We start from the raw sequence: 7,084 nt of genomic DNA, 5'->3' as shown, positions 1-7,084 counted from the left end.
CATTTTTTCTTGAGGAGAGGTTGATTCATGCTAAGAAAGTCCTATGACATGGACAATCAACCCAGAGCACTTAAGTGTATTATATTAATGCCTCACAGCCCGTGTTCATTTAAAATACTCAAACTTAGAAGTAAAATGTATAAATTGTTTCATTTCTAGTAGATTGTCCCTCTCTGCTGGGCAGTAAACATTGTTTCGTTTTGTTTTCAGCCAAAAGAAAAAGGATCCACAAGAGTTCATGCCCTGAACAATGTCAACAAGGCACTGCGCGTCTTGCAGAAAAATAATGTAAGTGGAGACCTGGACAGAGTCTGGATACCATGAGACAGCATAGTTAATGTTTGAGTGAGGGCTTTGGCCCCAAATGCAGGGAGAGCTTCTCAAGTTCTCTTACAAATCACAGTAGTGGTTATAACGAGTATGCGTTCTGGTTCATGTGCGTCTGCTGGTGGCTAATGTGACTCAGCAAGTAAATGTACCGAGTCACAGAGGGCAGGGAAGGGTGTGACTCAGACCCGATAGGGCACTGTGTGTTGTTTTCAGGTTTTACTTGATGCAGTTATATCTGAAGGACGTATTCACTCTTTTGGTGAACCTCAGTTTCTTAGAGTAGTGTTCTGTGCAGCAAATGGCTTTTACTGGGCTGAGTATTATTTTCTGTGTATTCAAGTTTGCTTGAGTTAAGGCAACATTTATTCGATACCACACCCACGTATGAAAGTTACACAGAAAAATCACTCTTTCAACTTACAGAACTGCAAATTTGTTTTCTCTTGCTAGGTTTGATTTAGTTTAACTGGATGAACATGCATGTGTGGCATTAGAAGGTCAACAGTTATACCTAAACAAGTATGTAGATGAGAGGAGAGTAACCTTGAGATTCCTCCCTTCTACCACGATATTAGAGGCAGCCCCTCCTTTCTTAGCAACTTCCTGCAATCTTTCTCATCGACCAGTATGTTTACCAGGTCCTTAGTAGCTTCCTAATTACATTACATCTCTATTTCAAGAATAAATTCAAATAAATTGCTCACATACTCTAAAAATAACCATCGTCAGTGATAGATTAGTTGTGATGTATACTCCCCCAAAAGTTATTCAGTTCATCTGGTACAGAGAGGGCATCACATGGGAAATGTTAGTGAAGGCTGTGTAGCATTTGGTTGATTTTATGAATTTACAGTTATTGTCATACTTAATCTATGGAAATTGCCTTATAAAATCATTATAGATTTTTATCATTTTCTGAAGTGACTAACTGTATATTTTCAAATTTTGTGCAGGCATAATAAGACACTCTATAAAACATTTGCCTCAACATCAGTCTGACAGATCCTTTTCAAAGATCAATACCATAAAAATTGAGAATATTGTTTTAAAGATAGTAGAATTTACATGAAGAAAAATCTTTTTTAGATATCAGTTCCCCATATTCCATTACAAAATATACAAAGCAAGGAAGACAGCAGAAAATTCAAAGAATTACTCTATTAAGTCTCTTTCATGTAGGTGATCTCTTCCCACCAAGATAATATCATATTAAACAATTGGCTGTCAGATCACCTCTAAAATAGTAGATTAATGTAGCCATAGATCTTGTTTAATGATAGTTTTGTTTTTTCACATTTGTTATTGATTATGAATTTTTTGGTTTCCTATATATGTTATAATTATTAATTTCACAGTTTTAAATATAAGACCAGAAGAAATTCTGGCAATAAAACAGAGAAACCGTAAAAGAAAATCTCTGTCACTTTGGGATAACCAAATATTTCTTAGATGTGAAACCAGAGGCCTGATTCAAAAAGAGAAAAATTAACTTGAACTTCATCAAACTTATGAGTTGTTTCTATGTTATGGATACAAACCCTTTCTTTTCTGCATTGCAAATGTATTTTCTGCCTCTAGATTACATTTTTACTTACTGGTGTCTTTTGATAAAGCAGAATTCTTCATTCTGATGTAGTTCATTTTTATAAATGGTCACTTTATAATTTTGTATCCTGTTTAAGAAATATTTGCCTTCCCCAAACCATTATGATATTACACTTTGTTGTCTTCTGTATAGGCTTTGTTGTTTTGTCACTTGAATTTGGATCTCTATATCACCTGGAATTGATTATTGAATTTGGCATGAGGAGTCGGTTAAAATTCAGGTTCTTTCTTTTTTTTTTCCATTTGGAATCTAACTGTCACTACACCATTGCTTAAAAACAATGTTACTTACTCATTGCTCTCGAGTATTAGGTGTGTCATAATAATTTCTTGGTACAGATGCTGTTCTGTTTTTGGACTTGAATTCACTTCCATTTTTCTCTGTCTATACACGCACAAACATCCTGCCATTTGGATTTTTGCAGTTTTATAATCCATACTGGTATCTGGTGAGCTAGGTTCCCCCACTTTTTCTTGATTATATTGACCCTTTGAATTTCTGTATTCCTTTTACCATCATCTTTTTAATTTCTATATAAATCCTGTTTGGAATGTCCTCAACAGTGAGTTAAATCTATAGATCGATTTGGGAAGAATTGTTACCTTTACACGATTGATGAGTATACCACATTCCTGCTATGATTTCCCCTATTGTTTATTTATTTAATTTTTAAGTATTAGATTTGGAAGAATGAGAAAAAAATCCAAGAGAAAAAAGGGTCAGAAAATTTGAACAGCAACTTCACAAAAGGGGATGTTTAGAAGCTGAAGAATAATATAGAATGTTCAACCTCAGCAGTAATTGGGGAAATTTAGAACTGCAATGAGATACCAATACAAACTCATAAAAATGGCTGAAATTAAAAGAGCTAATAATGCTGAGGGTGAGGATTTGGAATAACCTGAACTCCTAACTGGTAGAAATGTAATTCAGACAACCATTGAAAATAGTTTGGCATTATATACTAAATGCAAAAGTGCATAATTCTTTTTTTTTTTTTTTTTTTAATTTTTTTTTTTTAACGTTTATTTATTTTTGGGACAGAGAGAGACAGAGCATGAACGGGGGAGGGGCAGAGAGAGAGGGAGACACAGAATCGGAAACAGGCTCCAGGCTCTGAGCCATCAGCCCAGAGCCTGACGCGGGGCTCAAACTCACGGACCGCAAGATCGTGACCTGGCTGAAGTCGGACGCTTAACCGACTGCGCCACCCAGGCGCCCCAAAAGTGCATAATTCTTATAGGCCAACAGTTTTGTGCTTAGGCATAACATGTAACTACCATTTATCTCTGCACACGTGTGTGGGTGTGTGTGTGCGTGTGTGTGTAGAAAGAGAATGTTCATAGCAGCTTTTAAAAAAAATTATTTTGAGAGACAGAGAGAGAGGAGAGAGTGCATGTGCAAGCAGGGGCAGGGCAGAGAGAGAGGGAGAGGGAGAGAGAGAGAGAATGAGAATCCCAAGTAGGCTCCGTGCTGTCAGTGCAGACCTCAGTGCAGGGCTCCATGTCCAAAGCTGCGAGATCACGAATTGAGCCTAGATCAAGAGTCAGATGCTTAGCTACATGAGCCATCCAGGCACCCCTCATAGCAGCTTAATTTCTAAAAGCTAAAACTGGAAATGACTGTGGTATAGTCACATGATAGCATATTATAAAGCAGTGAAAATGAACAAGTGATAGTTAAACACAATACATAGGATGGATCACTCTCCTGAAAGAGTTTTGAGCCAAAGAAGTGAGACACAAAAGTATACCTACGATGATTTCCTTTTTTTTAATGTTTATTTTTTTTAATGTTTATTTTTGAGAGAGACTGAATGTGAGTGGGAGAGGGGCAAAGAGAGAGGGAGACCCAGAATCCGAAGCAGGCTCCATCCTCCGAGTTGTCAGCATGGAGCCGGATGTGGGGCTTGAACTCATGAACTGTGAGATCATGACCCGAGCTGAAGTTGGATGCTTAACCGACTGAATCAACCAGGCGCCCCTACTATGACTTCTTTTAATTGAATTTCAAAAACAGGCAAAATTGTTCCATGGATTTAGGAATCAGGAGAGTAGTTACATTTTGGAAGGAATGAAAGCAGTTAAATGCATGAGTGCATCTTGTGAAGTGTTGAAAGTATTGCCTATTTTGACCTGGTGCTTGATACATGGGCGCATTTGCTTTGAGAAAATGTATCATGGTCTACCCTCAGGTCCACTTTTCTAGATGTATGTGATACTTCAGTTCCTATTTTTAATGTCAAAAAAAGAGGAACCTTTGAAGGTAAAGTAAACCTAACCTTACAACCTCCCAAATGCCAAACAATGGCTTATTTATCAGTCTGACAGTATGCTTGGTATTTTCTCATGAAATTGTTTGATGAAATGTGATAAGTGAATATACAAAATTAGAATAAGATTAATGCATTTTATGCATCTTTTCTTAGATGGTCATATTTCTTTCTGAAAATGTAGAACCCTGAGAACTCCCCTGAGAACTTGTTTGAGCAGGCAAAGACCCCGAAATGAGGACTTAAATTTGAGAAGGAGCCCTTAAAGAGCAGATTTCCACAATTCTCCCGTTTGACCGAGAGCCTTAATAGGGAATGTCATAAAATTGAGGTCTCTGTATGAAAAGGACAGAATCTCAAGTAAAACATTTTCGTGTGGAAACCAAAACCCAGAGCGAAATAACCTTTGCTTGAAGTAGCCCCAGGCTAAAAGACACAGACTATAAATGTTCAAAGGTAAATTTATTATCATTTTATACTTCTCCATTATTTTGTAATAAAAGAAAGTACAAAAGAAATGGAAAAGATTCCCCAGGAACATGTTTATTAGTCTCTGATTATTACCACACAGTAAACACACAATTAAATCAAAGAGAATGTTCAAGAGCAGGATTTTTTTCCCTAAAGATGTGCTTAGGTATTCTATACTAGATGAATAAATGAGCCTGGGGCAGGATATACATAAATTGGCACGTTAAATAAAATAGTAGACAGGGCTATTTCACATTTCCTTTTAAAAAATCATAGATTCTCAAATTAGAATGAAGGCATTGGTTGGAGAAGTTGACTAATCAGACCTTAAATAATAATGTTAGTGCATTTACATGCAGCACATTATTTATTGAGTGTCTACTATGTGTTAAGTTGTATGCTAGGTGGTAGGAACACTGTAGTCAGTGATCAGAACAAACACAACCCTATATGTCATAGAGTTTACAGTCACATACGAGAGGGCAGTAACGTTTACAATGTACATTGTGATAGTTATGTGAATGAGTAAGAGATAAACAGAACAGAAGGTGTGGGAAGACCTCTCAGTTAAATTGTGATATGGTAAAGCCTGGAAGGAAGTGAGGGAGTGAGCCATGGCATCATCTATAGGAAAATGGTCCAGACAGAAGGATAAAAAGACCTTGGGGAGAAACAAAACATTTGCAAACAGGACTTGCTAGGGAGACAGGACTGAGTATGGAGAAAACACAGCAGAGAAGGGGATCGGAGAGGTACCTGGGTACTTATGGGAGGTGTAAAACATGGGAAGACATTATTAGGCTTGGAACTTAATTGGGAAGGAGATGGCAATGACTAAAAATAAAAGGGCCGCTATGAATTGAATGGCTAATAAAACCAGTTCTTTAAAAATGAGAGAAATAGTTAATAACAAAGAAAAACTTACAAGAAAAGTATTTAAAAGCAGTACCATTTTTATCCAGGGAGGTTATCGTCTGTAATGAAAACATAATACAACTTATCACATAATAGAAATACTACTAAAACCACTAAGACAATTTAATGGAAATATTTTTTGATGTTATAGGCTGCTTTATTTTTCCAAGATTTATAACGTCTTTGCAATGCACATGGGTGAAAATCCCCCTACTGATAGAGTTCTCTAGTTGGGTCAAAAGGCCACTGATAATAGGAGGGACATCTAAAGTGAAAGTATTAGCGTAAGGTTAAAGCACAGGGTTAAAGCAAATGCCTGCCAGGGGCACTTTGCAAAAGGAAAGTCTTCAGAGCCCCTTTGTGGGGACCCGCAGCCACCCCTGAGTTCCCTTGGGCCCCTTGGGTGGAAGGGATCCTGTAAACTTTTTTGCATCCATATAACCACCACCCATTTCTGCATGGTTTTCTTCACCTCAACCTGCACCCTGACCATCTCTTTGAATTCTCTCATCTCCTCATTCCTCAAATGCATATCATTTATGGCCTCGTAATCCTGGAGCCACCAAGCCAGCCCCTTGTTGGTTTCTCTTTTGGCCTTCTTGGTCACTTTCCTGCAGCCTTGGTTCCCTGGCTGGCTTTTCTTCTTCTTTTGGCTTTCCCTGGCTCTTGGGCTTTCTGTCTTTTGGCTTTGCCACGCTGCTGGCTTTTTCCTTGTCCTTTCCTATTTCCTCATTTTCTGCCTTTCCCTTGTGATTTGTCTTTCCCTCAATTTCTAACTTTTCTTCATTTTCCAGAACACAAGCTACTGCTGGCTTCCCTGCACCCCATGGCTGTTCTTTGTATTCCAGCTTTCCTTGTTCTCGGGCATTCCTTCATTCCATCACAGAGTTTTTCCATGTTGAGATTTTCCCTCCTTTTCTAGTCATGCAGGGATTCTAGACAGGTTCCTCCTCCTTCTATAGCCTTGCAGAAAGTTGCAGGGGCCGGGGCACGCCTGCGCCTCCTGCTACTCTCTGAAGCCCAGACCCCTTGCTGCCAAGGCAGCTCAGGGAGCTGGTTCCATACAGGCAGTGGAAGAAGATGGCACAGGGACTGGATGGCAAGGTCGGAAATACAGTTTTATTCAGAACCTTTAATTCACTATTGTCATATTAGAACACATTTAGCAACTAACTAACTAACTAACTAAATAAATAAATAAATAATTGAGACTATGGATGGCATAAATAAACTGTAGATTTAATAGCAATTTGCTTCCCATTAATACTCCAAAGCGCAGATGATTCTATGAAACATGTGTGCATTATGTGTAAACCTCCAGCCCCATAAAGTTGGATTTTCAGGAAAAGCAATAGTTTATCATTTAATTTAAATTAGCTAAATCCAAATCTGAGCTCTCAAGCAAGCATTCCGAAAATTCTCAGTCATTATGAGGAAAGCTCTTCCCTATCCCTAGCAATGGCCAGAGAACAGTAGGCCTATGTGGTGCC

At 38.1% G+C, this 7,084-nt stretch overlaps 1 pseudogene; it reads right to left on the bottom strand.

Moving 5' to 3' along the window:
* Window positions 1-5,859: 5,859 nt before the first annotated feature.
* LOC124509220 (transcription elongation factor A protein-like 4) lies at window positions 5,860-6,491 on the bottom strand (annotated as a pseudogene).
* Window positions 6,492-7,084: the final 593 nt, after the last annotated feature.

This window comes from Lynx rufus, unplaced genomic scaffold, assembly GCF_022079265.1.
Source record: "Lynx rufus isolate CCGP_SWC_20201006 ecotype Redwood Valley unplaced genomic scaffold, mLynRuf1.p SCAF_14, whole genome shotgun sequence".
NCBI classification, from domain to species: domain Eukaryota; kingdom Metazoa; phylum Chordata; class Mammalia; order Carnivora; family Felidae; genus Lynx; species Lynx rufus.
This window is presented reverse-complemented; position numbering and strand designations above follow the sequence as displayed.